Source organism: Coenobita brevimanus, chromosome 7 (genome assembly GCF_032717465.1).
Source record: "Coenobita brevimanus isolate Jiangsu-jjx chromosome 7, ASM3271746v2, whole genome shotgun sequence".
NCBI classification, from domain to species: domain Eukaryota; kingdom Metazoa; phylum Arthropoda; class Malacostraca; order Decapoda; family Coenobitidae; genus Coenobita; species Coenobita brevimanus.
The window spans coordinates 38,286,635-38,311,113 of record NC_136960.1 but is presented as its reverse complement, the minus strand read 5'-3'; the positions used below and the strand labels follow the sequence as shown (position 1 = coordinate 38,311,113).

The following is a 24,479-nucleotide window of genomic DNA, read 5'->3' as shown; positions in this document are numbered from 1 at the left end:
TCTACTGTACAATGAGTGACAAGCCAAATGGTTTCCTGAAAGACTGACTAAGAGGGTGTATGAAGGTGAAATGGAGGGAGGGAGAGGGAGGGGGAGACTGAGGATGAGGTGGAGGGATGGAGTTGAGACGTATATGAGGGAGAGGGGAGTGAGCTGGGGGGAGGGCAGTCAATTTGTGGGTGACAGAGCAACTTGGAGGCATTTTGTCTGTGGCCACCCTTTTGTGGGATTAGGGGGTCTGGCTATAGATAGATAGATAAAGAGATCATCATCATCATCATAATAGTAATATTAACATGAAGAAGAAGAATAACGTTAAGAAAAACTCACCCAGGGTTTGTCAGTGGCAGGGTGAGGGTGCAGGCAGTGAATTTCAGTGCACCTTCCCATGGCAGCATCCCTTCAGACATTATGAACACCAGGGTTCTGTACCGGCTGGGTATGGGCTCAGTGGTACATCACATGGCAGTGAAAGTGTTGCCGGCTCCTCAGGGGGTCCAAGCTTAAAAGTGCTGCTGCCCGTCTGGAGAAAGAGAGAGAGAGAGAGAGAGAGAAAAAGAGAGAGATACATTTATTTATACAAGTCTGAGAATACGTGGTAGGTGGGGGCACTCATCATCCGCTCACTCGATGTACTGCTGCTCTCGGGTGTTGCCCTTTCCTCTCCCCCATCCTTCTTTCCTTCCATCCTCTTCTTTCTTCCCTTCATTCTTTCCTCGTCCTTCTGCCTACGGGTGACTTTACACTCCCTCTTCTGTCTTTCTTTCCTTCATTCTTTCCTTGTCCTTTTGCCTATGGGTGACTTTACACTCCCTCTTCTGTCTTTCTTTCCTTCATTCTTTCCTCTTCTTTCCGCCTGTGGGTGACTCTACACTGAGTGACAAGCCAAATGGTTTCCTGTACACCACGAAACCATTTACTACACTGGGTGGTAACCATATAACCAAATTATGGTGCCTGGTGGTTTAGTGGGTAATTAAGGTGCTCCAATCAGATTGAGCTGGTGAAGGTTTATATCCAAGGGATGGTTGGGGTTTATTGTTCATGTAATGCCACTCAGGGATAAATGAGGCTGGTCACTCTCATCTTAAATGTTAGGACCAACTTGCCTAGCCCTGGGCTCCTACGCTCCTCATGGGGCAACAGAGGATTGGATGATGGATGGATGGATGAAGTCCGAAAATAAGTCAGAAATATATGTCTTAAGTACAAGGGTAGCATAAGTGTAAGTGTAAAATATAGGTCAAAATAAGTTTTCAGCATAATTAGTACAGAGTTAGTAAGTTATTCCACATAAGTTATTTACACACATACACACATACAAATATACTTACCAGTGATTTTGGCAGGAGCAGCACACCATCCTCATAACTGTGCAAGGTAAATCTGGACCAACTGGATACCTCCCCCCATGCTGCCTTGGAGAGGCTGTGTGAGGTCAAGATGAAACACTCGGTGGCGGCAGCATCACCCCTCATGGCGGCATAAGTCTTTAGCTGTGGCACGTGAGGAGTCAGTCTCTTTTTTTCACTTCACCACATGCTGGATAGAAAAAATCATCAGATTTTTCCTGTACTCACTACAGCAGTGTATCATCTACATAATATATATGCTACTGCTATATCTATCATGTTGCTATGCAGATAATGCTTTCACTACTTATGACTGTTTTTGGAACTTAAATACTGTAGTTTTTGAGCCCAGAGTAAGTCATGGTTGTGTGATATTCAATGAAGTGTAATCCTGAGGCAGGAATGAGTGTCACTGGTTACTACAGTTGGTTTGTGTTCAACTGGCAGTGCTGGGCTATTCTGGCAACATAAATACTATGACATGGTTGTAGGAAAATCACTGAGCCTATGATGTGAGGTATGAATGAGTGTCCTTGGTTACTGATCCAATTAACCATCAACTGAGCTGAAAAGGGCTATAAAACACTGTCAGATGAAACAAACCCACTACTGTCAGACTGAATCTTCACTTTAACTATACTTTCATCATTAACAGAAAGTGGTTAGATAACACCCAATATTCATTATGCACTGTGACAAGGATGGACACCTTCACATGGTGACACTGATGTAAGTGGGTGGCTCCACTGTCCAACCAGTGTCCTACAGCTGCCTCCCTCCACAAGGCAGACTGCAGCAGGATGGGCACTACATCCTGCAGTCCACTGGGTTTGTGTCCACATGAACCCCTGGCCACAACAACAATGACCAGTTATACTTACTGGAATAGACTGTGGCTCCACGTCTGGACATCATACTTTGCCTGAGATAGAAACAGGCCACACCCTCCATGCCGTCCTTCAATGTAACTCTCACATCATCTTCACTCAGGAAGTTGATGTTAACCTGAAAAATAATGAAATAATGCAGTTTCTCTCCCACACATCCTTACCTCCTGCCTCACTGATGGTAAATAATTTCATCCCTCCCTCTCTTTCTATATGTCAATGCATAAGTACACATGTATGTAGTGTAAATTGTCTAAGGGTAATAAGTGAAAAGTACAAAAAACTATGAAACTCTTAATTGTAACTTACCTGACCTTGAGTCCACCTGTCAGGCTATATCATTGGTATTTCATCCCAGCAAACTCTCTTCCCATTCCACCTGCCCTTCCCAGAGACTACAAACAGCCCCAGCCACACTACAATGCACACTGCTTCACTACCCTTCAAAACACAGCTCACAACCCATTCATTGCGCCTCTGTTGTACCTTCATCCCACCCACACCACAGCCGCATGCAATTCACTTTCAGAAGAGACATACTCCTTCAATATGACAAAAAAATGAAGGAAGAAAATCCACTACCAGCTTGAACTTGTTAAGGAAAACAGCCTGGAGACAGTATATAGCATTAAATGAAGTAGTAGTAGTAGTAGTCATCATCATCATCATCATTTCTTTATTTCGTAATACAGTATACAGTACATATACAGATTACATAATATTACATAACCCAGAAATTCCAGAGGCCTGTGTACAGTACAGAACATACTTAACAATAACATATCCTTCCGAAAGATGGAATTTGGTAATCACTGAAAAAGTTATAGACTGTACACAATATACTCACATATATACGTATAAATACATATACATATACAGTACACTCACATGCACATACTGTACATAAAAATAACAAATCACTGCTGCTCTCTTAGGGCAATACAAACTATAATTAATGATATAAAAAGATTACAAATTAAGCTTTAAAACACAGGAAAGTAGTAGTAGTAGTAGCAGCAGTAATAGTAGTAGTAGTAGCAGACGGCAATATAACATGGACTTACTGGTTGGCCCATCCCTTGGGCCTGATCTAACCCCCAGAAACTTGCGCCCACTCTCCCATCAACCACGATTGTGCACGAGGCCCCAAACTCCCTGACGGGTGAACGGAAGTTTGAGTTAAGAGCATTCATCATCATCATCATCATTATCAACATCATCATCATCAATTCAGGTTATGGGAGTTCCATCAAACAACAAACAAGTATTAATAATCAGATAGATATGTTGACTGACAATAGTGGTAGTAACAGTAGTAGTAATGGCATTTAATTACAAATTGATGATATCTGGGCCACAATGGGCAAGGTTACATCAACAGAGTGCTGCTGTAAAACACTTTGTACTTTCCTAAGGCCCCACTTTTCATGGTCTTGGTCTGTGTGTTTCCCAGGGATGCTGCAAATGAGGGCAGCCCTGTAAAGGCAAAGTATCATCATCATCACCACAGCAACCTCTTTTTAAGAACAATACAGTAATCCCTCCAAGATCCAACGTAACAGAGCCAAAGGCATGTCCAGGACTTGGGAAAATGCCCCTGGACAGGTACTTACGGACCCCAACCCAACCTAACTTTGAAAGCCACCAAACTAACTCCCTACTGGACCCGCACAACACCTACTTAAGACCCTATTCACACAAATAAGGGACAGAAACCATAAAATAAATGAAAAGGAACCAGAGAATGAGGAATTAGAAGTGAGTATGGAAAATATTAAGCAGTGTACAGGGTACTTACAACACTTCCATGGCTGTCACGAAGATTAACCTGCCTCCTCTATGGCTCTGGCAGTGGTGAAGGTGCACTTGAAGCACGTACAGTAATCCAGTGTTGTGCTTCACTTAATCCTTTGCACTGTGAATTATAATTGTTTAACACTGCACATTCTGTTCTTACTTGCGCCATACCAGTTTCAACTGCCAGTGTTGCACTCTGCACTTAATTCTTTGCACTCTGAATTCTAATTTCTTAACACTGCACAATGCTGTACATTCCCATGTGGTCTAGTGTTGAGGTATTCCAGTTTATTCACTGTTTATTCACAAAAACGAGCACGTGCGGCATCCATGGCGACGAGTGTGCAGTCAAGATGGTAGTTTGGCGGGAAGTGGGGAGGGGAGGATGCAGGGATGCTCTACTACGCACCAAAACACAGCTGTTTGTCACCGCGCAGCAAATTTAACGTAGGGATGAACACGTCGGCTTTTTTGTTTTGTTTTTTTACATTTATTTGGACATTTTTAGTGTCCAAGGACCCAAGCCCAAAATGTCTGGGACTTGGGCATCTGGGTCTTAAAGGGATTACTGTAATAACAAAAACATAAATAATAATAATAATAATAATAATAATAATAATAACAATCATCATCATCACAGCAACCTCTTTTTCTATCTATCTATCTATCTATTGCCAGACGCCATAATCCCGCAAGGGTGGCCATTTGACTTTGAGTTATTTGTTTTATGGGGAGGGGCGCTAACCCTCCACCAACCCACTTGTTGACACGTAGGGAGCACGTATGGTTTGGTTATATGGTTACCATCCAGCATTGTAAATGGTTTCTTGGCTTACAGGAAACAATTTGGCTTGTCATTCAATGTAAAGTCACCTGTAAAGGAAAGAAAAGCAAGGAGGTCAGGCACAGAAAAAGAATGATAAAGGCTGAGGAAGAAGTAGGCAGCACTACATCAAGTGAGTGGATGATGGTTGTCACCACCTACCACTACCAGCACCTACCACAGAGAGGGGGGTGTGAGTTGGGAGCAGGGCAGTGAAATGGCGGAGGACAGGGCAACGTGGAGGCGATTTGTTTGTCGCCACCCCATATGGGATCAAGACGTCTGGCAATAGATAGATAGATAGAACAATAATAATAATAATAACAATCATCATCATCATCATCCAGACCTCCTTTCCCACCCTAGGGCAGGGTGAGGAGTAGCAGTGTCCAGACAGCCCAAATTTGCCCAATCCAATGGGCCACGCTTCCATTTGGTCATTATTCAAACCCTCAGAATCCTGGCTCCATCGGATACACCAAAAACATTCACCACGTTCTGTAGCTTCACATATATGTATCCGACAGTGAATGATAATAATATCCAAGGGGTGGTTGGGGTTTAATGCTCACGTAATGCCACTCAGGGATGAGTGAGGCTGGTCACTCATCTTAAATGTCAGGACCAACTTGCCTAGCCCCAGGTTCCTATGCTCCTCTATGGGGCAACATAGGATTGGATGATGGATGGATGGATGGAATAATAATAATAATAATAATAATAATAATAAAAATAATAATAATGAAAATAATGATAATAATGATAATACTCATAAAAATAATAATAATATTAACAATAATAATAATAATAATAAAAATAATAACAATAATAATAATCTATATCTATCTATTGCCAGACGCCTCAATCCCGTTTGGGGTGGCCACAAACAAATCGCCTCCACGTCGTCCTGTCCCCCGCCATTTCACTGCCCTGCTCCCAACTCACACCCCCCTCTCTCATATACCTCTCCACCCCATCCCTCCATCTCATCCTCAGCCTCCCCCTCCCTCTTCCCCCCTCCACCTCACTCACATACACTCTCTTCGTCAGTCTTTCACCCTCCATCCTCTCCACATGGCCAAACCACCTCAGCGTGTTCCTCATAACACTTCCTATCACATCCACATCAACACCACAACGCTCCTTTATATCCTCATTCGTCAGCCTGTCTCTCCATGTGACTCCACAGGCTCCTCTTAAATAACTCCTTTCCACTGCTCTCACTCTTGACTTGTGTCCTTCCAACAATATCCAAGCTTCACTTCCGTACGTTAGAGTTGGTATCACAATACTGTCATGTAGTAACTTTTTCACTTGCATGCTCACTTCCCTGCTTCTTATCACTGATTTCAAAGAACCAGCAACCTTTCTTCCCTGCTGTACCCTTTCAAGCACTTCACCCTCCAAACCTCCATCCTTACTCATCACACTACCCAAGTACTTAAACGTACTCACTTTTTCCAATTCCTCACCATCCAACCTCGGTGTACATTCACTGACTTCACCTCTCTCAAAGACCATCACTTTACTCTTCCTTACATTCACCTTTAGATTCCGTTTCTTGCACACTCTCCCAAACTCATCCACCAAGCCTTGCAGCTCCCCTTCGTCTTCACTCAACAACACAGTATCATCTGCAAACAACAGTACAGGGAGTTTCCAAACACTACCCTCTCTCACCAGGGCCACTCCAACATCCACTACCCTACCTTGTACCTCTTTTATTACCCCATCCATGAACAGATAATAATAATAATAATAATAAAAACAAAAATAATAATAACAAATACAATACCAATAACTATCTATCGATCTATTGCCAGACGCCTTAATCCCGTACAGGGTGGCCACAAACAAATCGCCTCCATGTCGCCCTGTCCCCCGCCATTTCACTGCCCTGCACCCAACTCACACACCCCTCTCTCATATACCTCTCCACCCCATCCCTCCATCTCATCCTCGGCCTCCTCCTCCCTCTCCCCCCCTCCACCTCACTCACACTCTCCTCATCAGTCTCTCACCCTCCATCCTCTCCACATGGCCAAACCACCTCAGTGTGTTCCTCCTAATGCTTCCTATCACATCCAAATCCACACCACAACGCTCCTTTATATCCTCATTTGTCAGCCTGTCTCTCCACGTGACTCCACAGGCTCCTCTTAAATAACTCATTTCCACTGCTCTCACTCTTGACTTGTGTCCTTCCAACAACGTCCAAGCTTCACTTCCATACGTTAGAGTTGGTATCACAATACTGACATGTAGTAACTTTTTCACTTCCATGCTCACTTCCCTGTTTCTTATCACTGCTTTCAAAGAACCAGCAACCTTTCTTCCCTGCTGTACCCTTTCAAGCACTTCACCCCCCACACCTCCATCCTTACTCATCACACTACCCAAGTATTTAAACAAACTCACATTTTCCATTTCTTCACCATCCAACCTCACTGTACATTCACTGACTTCACCTCTCTCAAAGACCATCACTTTATTCTTCCCTGCATTCACCTTTAGAGTCCATTTTATTAGGATGCAAAACAACCGAACTCACCGGTCTCACACTTCCAAGTGAGCGGGCTCCACCTGCATACCGCAAGACCCTTCCAATGACGTCACCACTCAGACCGTAACAAGTGCGTGCAAACACACACACTAACAGCAATTGCACTAACACTCTCGTCCACTCTTTTTAATTTGATGAAAGATCCCAAGGACGAAACTGAATGGATTATTGGCGTCCTATACACACTATGTATCCAATACATAGACTTTTCTTTAAGCACCATTAAGACATAGACTTTTGTTTAAGCATCATTAAGACCCAGTCTGTAACCACATACAGATATGTGGTGTCCCTTGAAGTATTATAATCCTTCTAGTCCCGGCTGACTGCTGCACGCAGCCGCTCGGTCGAGGCACCTTTCTTGGTGAGGCAGTCAGGCAGTTGTTGTGATGTATCCACCCAAGACACTTCATCAATTTCCCCTTGCTCCAACATGTCTTGTAATACAGCAATATCAATGCGCAATCTTCTGTCTTCTACACTCCTACAGGAGTAAAGGGCGTCCACCAGACTCTTGTTATCCATGAAACACTTGATCTAGAAATCTCCACATCCAGAAACCTCACGCAAAATGTTGGCGAGATATACAGCAGTTTCAGCACACTCAAGCAGTGCCAACGTTTCAGCAGATAAAGTAGATTTGACGACCTGCCTGATCTTTCTAGTCTGCCAGAATAAGGGACATCTCGCCCCACTAGCATCTTGTAGGAAGATCACAAAGCCTCCCTGAGACCCACTGCCTAAAAGAGGCATCTGAAAAGCACTCTATATAACATTCATCGAGTGGCCCCATTCTTGGAATGTATAGCTTCATGTTGTCAGTCTTCAACCTTGCGATCACCTTGTTGAGCCTAAGCAAATCTGCTACGGTAGCTCGGTTGCTAGTCATACTCAACTCACACACATCAAAGGCAATATCTGGTCGAGTGTGTGTGGCAATCCAATTAAGCTGCCCAATTAACGCTCGGTACTCAGTTTTCTCAGACTCAGACAGCTCTTCTGATTTTACTGCTGCATGATGTCTGCTCAGCGTGACTGGTTTCAAAGACGAAGCGTACTGGAACTGGTCAAGCGTTATGCTGCCATCGCTGTTGCAGGTGACATTTAGACCAATGTATTTGAAAGCTTTTGATTCCAAACTGCCGATGAGGAATATTTGGCTCAAACTGTTTATCAGTTGCTGCTCGAACTCACGTGTACAAGCCCAAAGGAAATCATCGACAAAAATGCATATAATGCCTTCGATCTTGCCCCTATTACTCCACGAGAACAGTGCTGAATCCAGTGATGACACTTCAGCTCCAAGACTCAACAACTGATCTTTAACGCGCAGGTACCAATGCTTTGCAGCATCACAAAGGCCATAAACCGTTTTCCTTAGTCTCCACAGCTTACCGTTTGCATATTCAGGAGGAGGACGTAAATGAACAACTCGCTCCATGTCGTTACCTTGCAGATAAGCAGCTTTCACATCCGTAGCATGGCAATCCCATTGGTTGGTGGAGGCAAAAGAAAGTGCCAAATGCACAGCCTCTTTTAAGCATGTAGGAGAGTCTTTCCGGAGATCCACAGTGTCTTCCTCAAATCCTCTGGCGACTAAACGGGCTTTAACAATCGGCTTCTCGTTTTTCATTTTTTCCGTCACAACCCATCGAACCGTTATGGCATCTTGCCCAACATCATCTACTTCCTCATACACGTCATTATTCTGCCAGTTTGTAATTTCGTTTTCCTTGGTGCATAATATGTCCTCAGAGTTGAAAAGAACAAGCATCTCTGCTTCATCATCAACTACTTCCCATGTGCTGAAATCATTTTGCAGATCCACCCAATCAATACTGCCATCAGAGTTCCTCTTCAAATTGTAGCAGTGTTTGTACTTTCCAGTGGCTTTTCCCGCCCGACTCACAATCCTTCCAGTCACCAACTCTCCTGTTTCTGAATGTATTCCCTTTATACGCTGACCAACAGAAACCTTGGGAGGCTCCTCAACTGGAAGAGAAACTGTGGGAGGCTGATCATCCAGAATTGCACCATTTTCCAACTCATCATCCGGTGGATAGTCATTCAATACTTGCAAAGAATCGTCATTAGGCTTCTCTTGGACTACACTGTTCTTCTCATAACTACTGACGCTGTCTCCAACTGTAGCATTTCGTTCTGGAGCACGTGCTAGACGACACACGTGCACTCGCAAGTATACACCGCCGTGTCTCACCAGAATTTGTTTTCCATCTCTGCCTATTACGATTCCAGGACCATGCCATTCATGACTGTCATTTCTTATGTAGAAGATCTCATCTCCATTTTGGATGTCGTTTAAGTCACTCGAACGTATGTTGTGCCGCAGAGCCCTAGCCAAACGTTCACCCGATTCAGTCTTTATAAACTCTTGCCTTGCTAAATGAAGAGCGTTCAAATTGTCCCTCACAATTTTTGATGGTGATGTAGGTTCCAAGGCTGGAGGATCATTTGCATACACATTAGGCAGGCCAGGGTTTTGACCAAAAAACAAGTTAGTTAGAAGAAAAACCTGCATAGTTGGTGAAAGCATTTCTTGCTGATACTGCCCAAGCCAAGACCACATCCAAATCACACTGGCTATCGGCCATTATCTTCCTAACAATGTCACCTATGATTGTATTCTGAAGCTCACATACTCCGTTGCTCCATGGACTCTCTGCAGCCGTCGTCATGATCTTGATATTAAAGGCCTCTCCCAATGCTCGTATTTCAGCATTGTTGAATTCACAACCATTATCTGTGAGAATTTTTCCAGGTGCGCCAAACAGAACAATCCAGCTCCGAAATACTCCTTTGATAATGGTGGTCGCACATTTGTCTGCATTTACTATCGCGGTGCAGTACTTGGTCGCCAAATCAACAAGAACTAAGAAATAATGCCTTCCCCAAGCTTTCAAATCCATAGCTATGGCTTCGTTAAACTTAGATGCCATGGGCAAACTGACTACGGGTCGAGGCTTAGCTCTCTTGTGCCTACAACAAACTGTACATGCATCAGATACATCCTTGATAGCTTGCTCCAGTTCTGACCTTTTAATTCCAGCATCTGTAATAAGTCTGATTAGTTTAGCCGATGTTGGGTGTCCAAACTGCCTGCGAAGCTTCGAAGCTGTTTGTCTACATCGCTGTCACGAATCAATTCGCGACATTTCCTTTTTGTGAGAAGCCACGAACTATTAGTGGAAAACTCACTGTGTATCGCTCAGTTAACCGTTTCTCTCTCCATTATCGGAGTATACTTTTCAAATAATTCGTCACCGTTTTCAAAAAGTGACCGATTTAATGCACGTCACTAAGTGCGCTACTGAGCGATACAATTATTTCTTTATCGTTTGCCTCTGCTTCCCTCAACCGTTAGCCACGCCTTGCGTCCTGCCCATTCAATGTATTTGAATTCAGTCTTGTGTTTGCTGTGGCGGAGAAAGGTTCTGTGCTCAGAAGTGGAGAGGTCAGCTAGCACCCCAAGCTCCACTAGACAGTTAATCCCGGTACTCCCACCTTAGTGGTGATACACAGTATTCATCGACTGGTATTTCTTTTGTGTATTTTGTAGTTTTAAGAGCTTAGTTAAGGTGTTTTTCCTAGGCGTAAGTATTTAGCTTCTGTGTGAGTGAGCGAGTGCGTCTCATTGATTTGATTTGAAATGTAATGTTAAATTTATTTTTGTAATTAATAAATTTAACAGTTCTATTTCTTGAGCTTAATGTAGAGTAAAAATCTTGTTTCATTTCTCCATAATTAAGCTTATTTTCCATACAGCTCCTAGCTTGCATAAACGTTTGCTTTCATAACTGGTACTTAGACCAGTCTTGTATTAACTTAAAATCCGTTGTGCCAGGAGTTAATGCATCAGCAAGAACCTGATGTTATTATTATTAGTATTAGTTATTTATTGTCAGGGGTGATGTAACTTTCTCCAGAGGCTAACAGTACAGTAAGTCAGCAATTGTGAGTAATTAGTCTCTGCTGTGTACTGTTGAGGAAGTTTATAAATTCTCGTTCTCAGAGAATCGTGCTAAGCCAACGTAAAGTAATCGTTGCTTGATGTAGCAAGACAACCATTGTCTCTGCTCTTCAATATTATTGAATATTATCAATTTAAATAATATTTAAGCATTTATTTCAAAACCACCGTGTTATTATAAAAACCCCGTGACAATTGGCGACCTCGCCAGGATATTAACTCCTAGCTCTAAAGCTATTCACGAGATAGTGCTCACTCATTCATATTTAGGTATTTATCATTAAAGTTTATAGGCACAAGCTTACTGGTGTTTACCCTTAATTTAGCAAGTGAATTTTGCTTTATTAATCAATAGAGTACTTAACTCTAGTTTATTCTTGGTAACGCCAGACGATTTTATTCGCTCCTGGGAAGTCGCCGTACCCATTGTGTTTATTATTGAGTCTTCCCAGTCATTTACATTTTTGATTTATTCTTTGCCAGTTAACTAGATAAGACTGGTCACCACTAGCTTGTGTCTGTATTCTTTACTTGTGTTTATTAGTATTCGTCGCTAAGCAGTCAGTACTCAATTTCGGTTTGCTTAATAAATTAGCGCCATGGCTACTACTGTATTTTTACAGGAAGCCAAAGAAATGGGTCTTTCGGACCCAACCGAAATTAAAGAGTATATACTCTCACGGCATAATCAGGAGCAGCAGCGCGAGAATGATGCCCGTGAAGAGCGTAAGATTCAGCGCGAATACGAGCGAGAACAGCGTGAGGAACGCGAAAAGGAGCGCGAGTACGAGCGAGAACAGCGCGAATACGAGCGTGAACAACGAGACAAAGAACGAGAACATGAACTTGAAGTGCTGAAGCTCAAGCGAGATTCCTTGGCTTCAGACACGTCTGGTGCAGTTGGTCCAAGCTCCACGAGCTTTCTCCCTGCACATGTCCTGGCGACCCCACGCATCAAGCTTCCTTCATACAAGGAAAGCGAGCGAATCGAGCCGTACATAGCTCGTTTTGAGGACATGGCAGACATGTATCAACTGGATGAGGCAGCTAAGCGGATCCAATTTCTTAGTTTATTTGAGGGCCCTGCCCTCGATATTCTCCACAGAATTCGTGGAGACAATCTCACATATGAGATGATGAAAGCTGCACTCATTAAGGCGTATGGTCTCACAGTAGACGACGCCAAAGTTCAGTTCATGCGAGCTCGTCTCCTAGACAAGGAGACAGCTGTTCAGTTCCTTGATCGTCTCACAGCTTACTTAAATGAGTGGATGGAGAAAGATGAAACTCCTTCCACGCGTGAGGGGATAACTGACCTTATGCTGCGTACACAGCTAGAGAGGTCGTGGCCTGCTGAGCTCATAGCACAGCTTAAGATCTGCCAGGTGAAAGATGCCAGCCAAATGGCAGAGAAGGCCGACGCATTCTTTACTGCATACGGGTATCAAGCCCGTAAGCAAAACACCTGGAGCAGAAAAGATATTGCCAAGTCTGGGAAGCCGTCTCAGACTGAATCCCAGCACCAAGGCCATTCTCAGAATAATGGCCAAGGTCCAAAACCGCAGTGGAAGGACCAGGGACAAAACACTCAGAAACCTGAGTGGAAGAGGTACAACAAGTACTCTAACCAACAGCAGTATCAGCCACGCAACCGACCGTCGGGACAAAGTTTTTCACCACCAGCTCAAAAGAGGCAGGAAGCGAATGCAGCCTTCATTCCTCAGCAGCAGCCTGGTGGTCACGTCCCTAGCAGTGTGGGTACTTCCCCACAGTTCACTAGTCCCACAGTGATAGTGAACCCCCCTCCACAGATGGCCAATGTTCCATCTTCTCAAGTATATAACCCTCAAGGCACAATGTTTGCCACATCAATTCAGCAGCCTCATGAGTGGCTAGCTGCTTCCTCCACAGGCCCTCCCACAGGTGACAGTACCTTCCTTGTTCAGCCAGGGTTTGTGGGAGGCATTCCTGTGAAGGTCCTGAGAGACAATGGTTCCTCAGGTTGCTCTGTTAAGCAGAGTTTAGTTCGGCCTGAGCAGTATACAGGTCGACAGATCCATGCAAAGCTTATTGATGGATCAGTGAGATTGTTCCCTGAGGCATGTATCCAGGTGGCATCTCCATTTTATACTGGTATGACACTTGCAGTTGTCATGCCAGAGCCTCTATTTGACTTGATAGTAGGCAATATTCAAGGAGCCAAGGATAGTTGCTCCGATGATGGCGCCACTCAGACTTCGGCTGCTGCGGTAACACGAGCCATGGCTGAGGCTCCAGATTGTGTCACCCCAGTGATCATTGAATCGCCGCAAGATCTGATGTGTAGTCAACTTGTTGTACAAGAACAACATTCTGACCCGACACTTGCTACCGTGCGGAACAAACAAAAGGGTCGAGTGATAAAGTATTCACGGGAGGTCGAGCCAAGTTCCTTCAGTAAACAAGGACGGCTCTACCGTGAGTCACGAACACCCGAGGGCGAGGTTCGACTGCAGTTTGTCGTTCCCGCCAAGTACCGCCTAGCAGTGTTACAATGGGGTCATTGTTCAGTCTCAGGAGGTCACATGGGCAAAAGGAAGACCCAGGGCCGTATCCGAGCTGACTTTTTCTGGCCAGGGATGGGACGGGACATAGATAGTTTTGTCCGTTCTTGCAGTGTGTGCCAAAGTATCACCACTAATCAGGGACATGCCCTTCCTGTGCCATTTGTAACTACACCTGTAATCTCTGAGTCAGTTGAGAGACAGGGTAGTGGTGAAGTGGGTTCAGACCTGACGTCTCGCCCATGGGCCCCACAGGACACAGTATGTCCAGGGCCTGTACATGCATATTATGTACCTTAAGTTAAGGGGGAAGTTGAGAGGCGACTTGAGGCTATGGAAGACCCAAGTTTGCATAAGGATTCTCAGCTCCCCGATACTAATATAAGTACTGTAGGTTAAGGGGGAAGTTCGAGAGAGAACTCCGCAGTGGCGACTTGAGGCTATGGAAGACCCAAGTTTGCATAAGGATTCTCAGCTTCCCGGTACTAATAGAAGTACTGTAGGTTAAGGGGGAGAGAGAACTCCGCAGAGGCGACTTGAGGCTATGGAAGACCCAAGTTTGCACAAGGATTCTCAGCTTCCCGGTACTAATATAAGTATTGTATTGTAGGTTAAGGGGGAAGTGAGAACTCCGCAGAGGCAACTTGAGGCTATGGAAGACCCAAGTTTGCAAGGATTCTCAGCTCTCCGATATTAATATAAGTACTGTAGGTTGAGGCACAGGTTGAGGACCCGTGTGCAGTTCGAGGCTATGGAAGACCCGAGTTTGCACAGGGATTCTCAACTTGCCGACCATAATCGTGTGCTAAAATTAATGGCGACCTCGAGTGTACTTTTCATAGCATGTACTGACTGCTGGCCAGAGAGAGTAATTGTAACATAATAAGAATTTTGTCTCATTGACACTTTTGATGCTCCACCTTAATTGGTTTTGCAGGTTCAGCAATGGGTGTAGCAGTTGCTGTGCGGACCAGCGATCGTCTGCCGCACGCTGCCGCCTCTTCTCCTCTGCCTTCGTCGTTGCCACATATTATTTACTGTGTCATTTTACACGTAGGTACAGTTACACTACAACTGTCACACCTACACCGTGTATTACATACACCACGCTTCACAACAATTAGTTGTCAGTGTAAATGTAGCGAATTTTCGCTCAGTTTGACCTGAGTACAGGATTTTCACCGTCGTCACGGAGTTTTTCCCTCAAGCTTGCTTCTATTAACGTAAATACGAGGTTTTTTCGCTCACTGGCGACTGCGATTTTCTCCTGTAGCAGGATAGCACACACACACCACAGTGTGAATCTTGTGTGACTGAGTTAGGATTTATATATATGTATATTGAAATCTTTCTTCTGAAGGAAGAAAGATTTAATTTTCATGGGGCGTATTGTCACGAATCAATTCGCGACATTTCCTTTTTGTGAGAAGCCACGAACTATTAGTGGAAAACTCACTGTGTATCGCTCAGTTAACCGTTTCTCTCTCCATTATCGGAGTATACTTTTCAAATAATTCGTCACCGTTTTCAAAAAGTGACCGATTTAATGCACGTCACTAAGTGCGCTACTGAGCGATACAATTATTTCTTTATCGTTTGCCTCTGCTTCCCTCAACCGTTAGCCACGCCTTGCGTCCTGCCCATTCAATGTATTTGAATTCAGTCTTGTGTTTGCTGTGGCGGAGAAAGGTTCTGTGCTCAGAAGTGGAGAGGTCAGCTAGCACCCCAAGCTCCACTAGACAGTTAATCCCGGTACTCCCACCTTAGTGGTGATACACAGTATTCATCGACTGGTATTTCTTTTTGTGTATTTTGTAGTTTTAAGAGCTTAGTTAAGGTGTTTTTCCTAGGCGTAAGTATTTAGCTTCTGTGTGAGTGAGCGAGTGCGTCTCATTGATTTGATTTGAAATGTAATGTTAAATTTATTTTTGTAATTAATAAATTTAACAGTTCTATTTCTTGAGCTTAATGTAGAGTAAAAATCTTGTTTCATTTCTCCATAATTAAGCTTATTTTCCATACAGCTCCTAGCTTGCATAAACGTTTGCTTTCATAACTGGTACTTAGACCAGTCTTGTATTAACTTAAAATCCGTTGTGCCAGGAGTTAATGCATCAGCAAGAACCTGATGTTATTATTATTAGTATTAGTTATTTATTGTCAGGGGTGATGTAACTTTCTCCAGAGGCTAACAGTACAGTAAGTCAGCAATTGTGAGTAATTAGTCTCTGCTGTGTACTGTTGAGGAAGTTTATAAATTCTCGTTCTCAGAGAATCGTGCTAAGCCAACGTAAAGTAATCGTTGCTTGATGTAGCAAGACAACCATTGTCTCTGCTCTTCAATATTATTGAATATTATCAATTTAAATAATATTTAAGCATTTATTTCAAAACCACCGTGTTATTATAAAAACCCCGTGACAATCGCCCCCAAGAGATGCCAGTGCGATCGTTTCACAAAACTCTCAGCCTAGTCACAAAGAAATTGGAAGCAAGTAATGGCCTGAAGATGAGGGCTTCAAATTAACATACTTCCACAAATTTTGACTTAGTCACTCTCAAAATTAATCACCATTTTTGCTTTTTTCATGGAACATTTGCTCAGCAGCAAGGGAATATTGCAGCTCACCACATCAGTCACAATGGTTGCACACATATTTCCAATGTAGCAGGGCAGAGTAACACGTTTGAGTGAAGATACTGTGACATCATCAGCGAAAGTAAACGTTAAGGATGACTTTTCTTCTATTATAGCTTCACGTTCATAATCACTGACCTCACTTAGATAGCAACTGATCCATTCAACCCCACATACAGTTGCAGAACACCCTGTGTCTAGAGCAGCACATCCCTTAGATTCTTCTACTAGCGTCTGTAATTTACCTCTACAGTACTAGCTATATCATCTGCATAGCCCATAAATAATGACAGATGCACTGTTTCATAATTTTCTTCTCGACTGCCTTTATTTTTGTATGCATCAGGACAGTCACGTGCCCAATGAAATCGAGAATCACATACTAAACACCTCGACACCTTACCATCAGGCCCGAGCGGGTTCTGCCTCCTGCCGGTGGATGAGCACTGGGAAATTCTAGCAGACAGAGTTGAACGGCCATCACCACGACCTCGATCACATACTGCACCACCCTGAAACCTTGTCCTTCCTCGTCGAGTACTCCTAATGTGAAAAGTTTCCTCATCCCCGACTTTGTCACTCCAAAAAACTGGTTCACTCTTCACCTCATTGGCACACACCGATGCATCGTTCTGCCCGTAAATTTCCCCAGTGAAAATATGATTCAGGGCAGATTTCATATTTTCGTAAGTTACCTCAGTTATCGCAGACATCACTAGTTGCTGCTCACTATCTGAAAGTTTGCATGAAGCCAGAAGCATAAAAGCCATCACAGAATTAGGTAGTTTCATGTCCTGCTTCATAAATTTAAAATAAACATGCTCGAATTCTGCCACGAACTTACAAATGTTCTTATCACCAGGTCTTCTGAAGTTGTACAATTCAAGAAAAGCTGCAAACTGCCGACGTCCTTTGTCCATGAGAAATAAACCGTCTAGTTTGTTCAACAAGGTCTGAGCACCATTATCATCTTTCAGATCAGCAGCGTCAATTTCTGAAGACGCCACCCTCGCTCATCCTGACAATGAAAGGTGAATGGCTAGAGCTTGCTTCTTTTTTGGTAAGTCCGTCAGTTCGCACCATATGTCAACGTCCTTCTTCCAACTCTCATAGGCAGAATCATTTTCAAGTTTTGGAGGCCACTTAGTTGAGCACGACGCCATTATACTCAAACTACGCTCTGCTACCAGTATGAGGATGCAAAACAACCGAACTCACCGGCCTCACACTTCCAAGTGAGTGGGCTCCGCCTGCATACCGCAAGACCCTTCCGATGACGTCACCACTTGGACCGTAACAAGTCCGTGCACACACACACACTAACAGCAATATGCACAAACATGTTTCTTACACACTCTCCCAAACTCATCCACCAAGCCTTGCAGCTCCCCTTCGTCTTCACTCAACAACACAGTATCATCTGCAAACAACAGTACAGGGAGTTTCCAAACACTATCCTCTCTCACCAGGGCCACTCCAACATCCACTGCCCTACCTTGTACCTCTTTTATTACCCCATCCATGTACAGATTGAACAACCACGGAGACATGACACATCCCTGTTTCAACCCAATCTTCAAAGAGAAAAATTCACTTAGTTCACCATCCACACGCACTGCAGCCTTCGCACCATCACACATACTCTTCACAGCATTCAACAACTTCCCATCTACTCCATATATTCTTAATACTTTCCACAATCCTTGTCTATCCACCCTGTCATATGCTTTCTCCAACTTCTTGTCCTTCTCTAGACACTTTTCCACTAAAGATCTAAGAATGAATATCTGATCTACACAACCTCTTCCCTTCCTAAAGCCTCCCTGTTCTTCTCCAACTAATTTCTCTGTTCTTTCTCTAACTCTGTCAATAAGTATCCTACCATACACTTTTCCTATTATACTAAGAAGACAAATGCCCCTATGATTACCACACACTTCTTTTTCCCCTTTTCCTTTATACAAGGGAATAATTATACCTGACTTTCAATCCTCTGGGACTCTACCTTCCTCCCAGGCCAATCTGCACATCTTCCACATCCATTCTACTACTATCTCTCCCCCATGCTTCAGCATTTCACCACACACTCCATCAATTCCTGGGGCTTTCCCCAATTTAACTTTCTTCATTGCTTCCACAACTTCTATCCTACTAATTTCTTCCTGTCTTCTCTCCTCCTTCCTTCTCCCAGCCATTCCCCAGCCACTTATACTCGCATTCCTTCCATCCTCTATGTTCAATAATAATATTAATAATAATAATAATAATATTAATAATAACAATAAAAATAATAAAAATAATAAAAAAAAAAATAAATAAATAAATAATAATAATAATACTGCATCAACTCACCTGCACTCTGCAAAGTCATGCTCTTACAATTTCTGTCCATCTGCTGCAACTGCAGAACCGGTAGGAGCGCAGATAGTCAATGAGGTCTTGTTTGTAGTAGGTAACAGACTGTCCATCTGTAGTAGCAGTGGTAGTAGTAGTAGTAGTAGTAGTAGTAAAGAGAGAGAGAGGTCCCTTTTGAAGTGGGTAACAGACTCTCCATTTGTTGTGGCAGCACCTTCCTCTGTGAAAGATGATAAAGTGGGTGTGTGTTTATTGTAGTTGTAGTAGTGGTAGCAGTAGTAGTAGTAGTAGTAGTAGTAGTAAAAGTAGTAGTAGTAGTAGTGGTGGTAATAGTAGTAGTAGTACTGGTAGTGGTAGTAGTAGTAGTGGTGGCAATAGTAGTAGTAGTAGTCGTAGTAGTAGTAGCGGTGGCAGTAGTAGTAGTAGTAGTAATGGTGGTGGTGGTAGTACAGAGAGAGAGAGAGAGAGAGAGAGAGAGAGAGAGAGAGAGAGAGTAGTAGTAGTAGCAGTAGTAGTAGTAGTTAATAGCAGTAGTAGGAGAGAGAGAGAGAGAGAATGATGACACAGATACTGTTGCTACTGCTGATAATGATAAACGAGGGAGGAAGGCAAGTAATTTGAAGGGGAGAAAGAATGAAATATGGAATGGATAATAATAACAATGATCATAATATGAATAATAATAATAATAATAAATAATAACTAATGGTACAGTAAAACAAATAATAATAATAATAATAATAATAATAATAATAATAATCGTTTCGTTTCATTTTTAAAGGCTCCAACATGCTTGCATGTGTCGGCCTTGGTCACCTAATGGCGGCTCTCCACGCTGCACGATCCATTGCAGCCTCCCTGTTCAGTCCCTTAACCCTGAGATCACACTTAACGACCTCGTCCCATGTCTTTCTTGGTCTACCCCTCATAACCCCACCCCCAATATTAACACTTCTCACCTTCCTCACCCAATTATCATCCCCCATCCTCTCCACATGTCCAAACCACCTCAATCTACCTCTCCTCATCACAACACCAATACACTCCAGTCCCATCCTACCTCTCAACTCTTCCATCGTAAACCCTGCCCCCCCGGACCTTGCACGCAGGGACGCACTACACAACCACCTAATCATTGTCATTTCTTACGTCTGAGCCGACGAATATCCTCCTACTTTACTGCCCAGGTCTCACTGCCATACAGCATTACACTCCTAACACATGCTGCATACAGAGACCCCTTAGCATGTAGGGAGAGCCCTCTCAATGTCAGGAGAGGCAAGAGCTCCCTGAACTTCTTCCAACCACTTCTCACCCTAGCCACAGAGCTAGCTCCAGCCCCACCTCCAGCACACAACATGTCTCCTAAATAACAAAACTCTCCCACACACTCAAGAGATTCACCAGCAAGTTCAATCCTTTCAAGCCTGACAATCTCCACCTGCTCTCCCCGACACGCCGCACACATAAAATCAGCATAATCTCGCAGTCTACCTCTGATACCACTACATCTCTTATGCACCCATTTATCACAAACACCGCACAAGATAGAATTACTTCCCACACCCTTGTGGGAAACTGCACATGGCCACTCTCCCTCGTCTTTGACGGTACCGCCACCAACCCTAGATATCATCACTTTTGTTTTATCTGCATTTACCCTTAAGCCCTTGTGCCCCATACCATCTCTCCACTTCCTAAACCTTTCCTCCGCCTCCCTTTCATTCTCTGCAATCAACACCAAATCATCAGGATACAACATCTCCCATGGAAGTCCATTTCTAAAGTCACGTGAGAGGGCTTCAAGTACCATGATAAACAACATGGGACTCAAGACTGACTCCTGATGCACACCAACATTCACGAAATAATAGTAATAATAATAATAATAACTAGAATGGCATTCAGTACAGCGCATACCTCCGCCAAGGCCCAACATGCAATGCCTTTTAATTCAGTCAAGTCTAATCCAATATCAAACTCATAACCCTATAAGTTGTAACACCATAATTTTAAACTACCCATAACTCTTAATTATAATTCTTTAACTCACTGTAACAGCCAACAAAACATTTTACTTTCAAAAATGTCGAAAAATGCCCTATCTGGTAATGTGAAAGTGAAAAAAAATTCCTGGATCTGCACCTTTATCCAGATCAGCATCAAAGTTTAATGGAGTCTATTCTGGGCCAAGGCCCATTCTTCTATCAAGTTTTGTGGAAATCCGTCCAGTAGTTTTTGTGCAATCTTGCTCACAATCCAACCAACAAACAAACAAATGGACAGGGGTAAAACATAACCTCCTTGGCAGAGGTATTAATAATAATAATAACAATAATAATAGTAATAATAATAATGGTTTCCTGTACACCAGGAAACCATTCACTATGCTGCGTGGTAACCGTATGACCAAATTATGGTACCTGGTGGTTTAGTGGGTACTGTAATTGCGGTGCTCCAGCTGGATTGAGCCGGTGAAGGTTTATATCCAAGGGGTAGTTGGGGTTTATTGCTTACATAATGCCACTCAGGGATGAGTGAGGCTGGTCACTCTCATCTTAAATGTCAGGACCAACTTGCCTAGCCCAGGGCTCCTACATCCTCAATGGGGCAAAACAGGATTTGATGATGGATGGAATACTAATAATAATAATAATAATAATAATAGTAATAACAATAATAACAATAATAATAATAATAATAATAATAAGGATCCTGGGGCTAGGCAGTTGGTCCTGACATTTAAGATGAGAGTGACCAACCTCACTCATCCATGAGTGGCATTACATGAGCAGTAAACCCCAGTCACCCCTTGGATATAAACCTTCACCGGCTCAAACTGTCTGGAGCACAATAATTACCCACTAAACCACCAGGTGCCTATATTTGGTTATATGGTTACCACCCAGCATAGTAAATGGTTTCCTGGTGTACAGGAAACCATTTGACTTGTCACTCAGTGTAGAGTCACCCACATTCTTTCATCTTCCTCCTGCCTGTGGGTGACTCTACACTGAGTGACAAGCCAAATGGTTTCCTGTACACCAGGAAACCATTTACTATGCTGGGTGGTAACCACATAACCAAAATTTGGCGCCTGGTGGTTTAGTGGGTAATTATTGTGCTCCAATCGGATTGAGCTGGTAAAGGTTTTGTAATGATAATTGTAATGATTGTCTGTAGTTCTTAACTCTGTAACAGTGTAACCATTTAACTGGTCGTACTAGTTACTTATTCGCTGGTGCTTAGGTCTGGCAACACTGTATACTAGTTGAGTTGGGAGCGAGTCTGCAGGTGTGGTGTCAGTTCGGGAGAAGCAGGCAACCAAGCCAGGTGTGTATTCTAATATACAGTCTAGTGATATTTTACTTGTGGATTACTGTGTTGTACGAGTGTCTGTGTTTCGTTCCTATTCTAAAGATGTTATGCTTGTTTCAGATGTATCATAGTTTTATGTTGAGTAAAGCCTACATATAGGCCCTGATGTGTTTTGCTACCCCACATCAGGTTTATATCCAAGGGGTGATCGGGGTCTATTGCTCACGTAATGCCACTCAGGGATAAGTGAGGTTGGTCACTCTCATCTTAAATGTCAGGATCAACTGCCTAACCCCAGGCTCCTACGCTCCTCATGGGGCAACCTAGGATTGGATGATGGCTGGATGGATGGATAATAATAACAGGAATGTTAAGAACAAGGAGAATAACAACAAAAAACTCACCCAGGGCAGGAATCAGGGGTGAGATCCAGAAGCCGTTGATGAACTGGTTGGGCAGCAAGTTGGGGGTGTGCACGACGAGCCTCAGTCCTTTGTGGCCAAACATCATCAGTTTAGTGTGGTGGGTGTCATATTGGCTTTTCAGATGGACCTGGGACAAAACACAAGCACTACTGGTCATATTCTAACTAACCTGTGACAAAACACAAGCACTACTGGTCATATTCTAACTAACCTGTGACAAAACACAAGCACTACTGGTCATATTTTATGTGTAACTAACCTGTGACAAAACACAAGCACCACTGGTCATATTCTATGTGTAACTAACCTGTGACAAAACACAAGCACCACTGGTCATATTCTATGTGTAACTAACCTGTGACAAAACACAAGCACCACTGGTCATATTCTATGTGTAACTAACCTGTGACAAAACACAAGCACCACTGGTCATATTCTATGTGTAACTAACCTGTGACAAAACACAAGCACTACTGGTCATATTCTATGTGTAACTAACCTGTGACAAAACACAAGCACCACTGGTCATATTCTATGTGTAACTAACCTGTGACAAAACACAAGCACTACTGGTCATATTCTATGTGTAACTAACCTTGGACAAAACACCAGCACCACTGGTCATATTCTATGTGTAACTAACCTGTGACAAAACACAAGCACTACTGGTCATATTTTATGTGTAACTAACCTTGGACAAAACACAAGCACCACTGGTCATATTCTATGTGTAACTAACCTGGGACAAAACACCAGCACCACTGGTCATATTCTATGTGTAACTAACCTTGGACAAAACACCAGCACCACTGGTCATATTCTATGTGTAACTAACCTGTGACAAAACACAAGCACCACTGGTCATATTCTATGTGTAACTAACCTTGGACAAAACACCAGCACCACTGGTCATATTCTATGTGTAACTAACCTGGGACAAAACACAAGCACCACTGGTCATATTCTATGTGTAACTAACCTTGGACAAAACACCAGCACCACTGGTCATATTCTATGTGTAACTAACCTGGGACAAAACACAAGCACCACTGGTCATATTCTATGTGTAACTAACCTTGGACAAAACACAAGCACCACTGGTCATATTCTATGTGTAACTAACCTGTGACAAAACACAAGCACTACTGGTCATATTCTATGTGTAACTAACCTTGGACAAAACACCAGCACCACTGGTCATATTCTATGTGTAACTAACTAAAGTGCATCACCTTAACACAGCCCAAACTTATGTCCTTTTACACATTATCTGATGTAACTCATTGGCAGAATAAGACAATACTGTAACTCTATATTTTTTTCCATACAAGTTCTTCATGACCAGCATTATATTCGTAGTGTTAATCTCTTGCTACAACTCCATAATCAAGAGATGGTAATTTTAGTCAGAGTAAAAGGGTATCAGTAAATTATGTACAGAATAACTGTAAACAGATACTGTCACTAGGTGTAAATGAAGATGCTAATAATTAAATGGGGGTAAGTAAGTGTAAATTATGTATAAAAGAAGCACAAATGGTACTGAAAATAGGTGTAAATGGGTAAGTTGATGTAAACAGATGCCAAATAACACACTTTAACTTTCTCTGATCTGTGGATGATCAGCCGGCTCATACGTGTCGCTCCTCATCCGCTTGGAATACTGAACAGTCAGTGGGAGATGGAGTACGCCGGCGGGATGGTACTCAGTGTGGTAATCCATGTCGACGGTACAGGTGAACTGTCAATGAGGGACAGAGTTTTTTTTTTTTATGGAAGAAAGAAGGGAC

The 24,479-nt window shown here is 43.1% G+C and overlaps 1 long non-coding RNA gene across 1 annotated transcript; it reads right to left on the bottom strand.

The window, feature by feature from the left end:
• Nucleotides 1–3,348: 3,348 nt before the first annotated feature.
• On the bottom strand, nt 3,349–22,758 carry LOC145405315 (uncharacterized). Its single transcript, XR_013898329.1, has 3 exons — nt 22,669–22,758; nt 18,944–19,059; nt 3,349–3,394 (listed from the first exon to the last, which is right to left on the bottom strand). It is a non-coding gene; the product is annotated as an uncharacterized LOC145405315 (long non-coding RNA).
• Nucleotides 22,759–24,479: the final 1,721 nt, after the last annotated feature.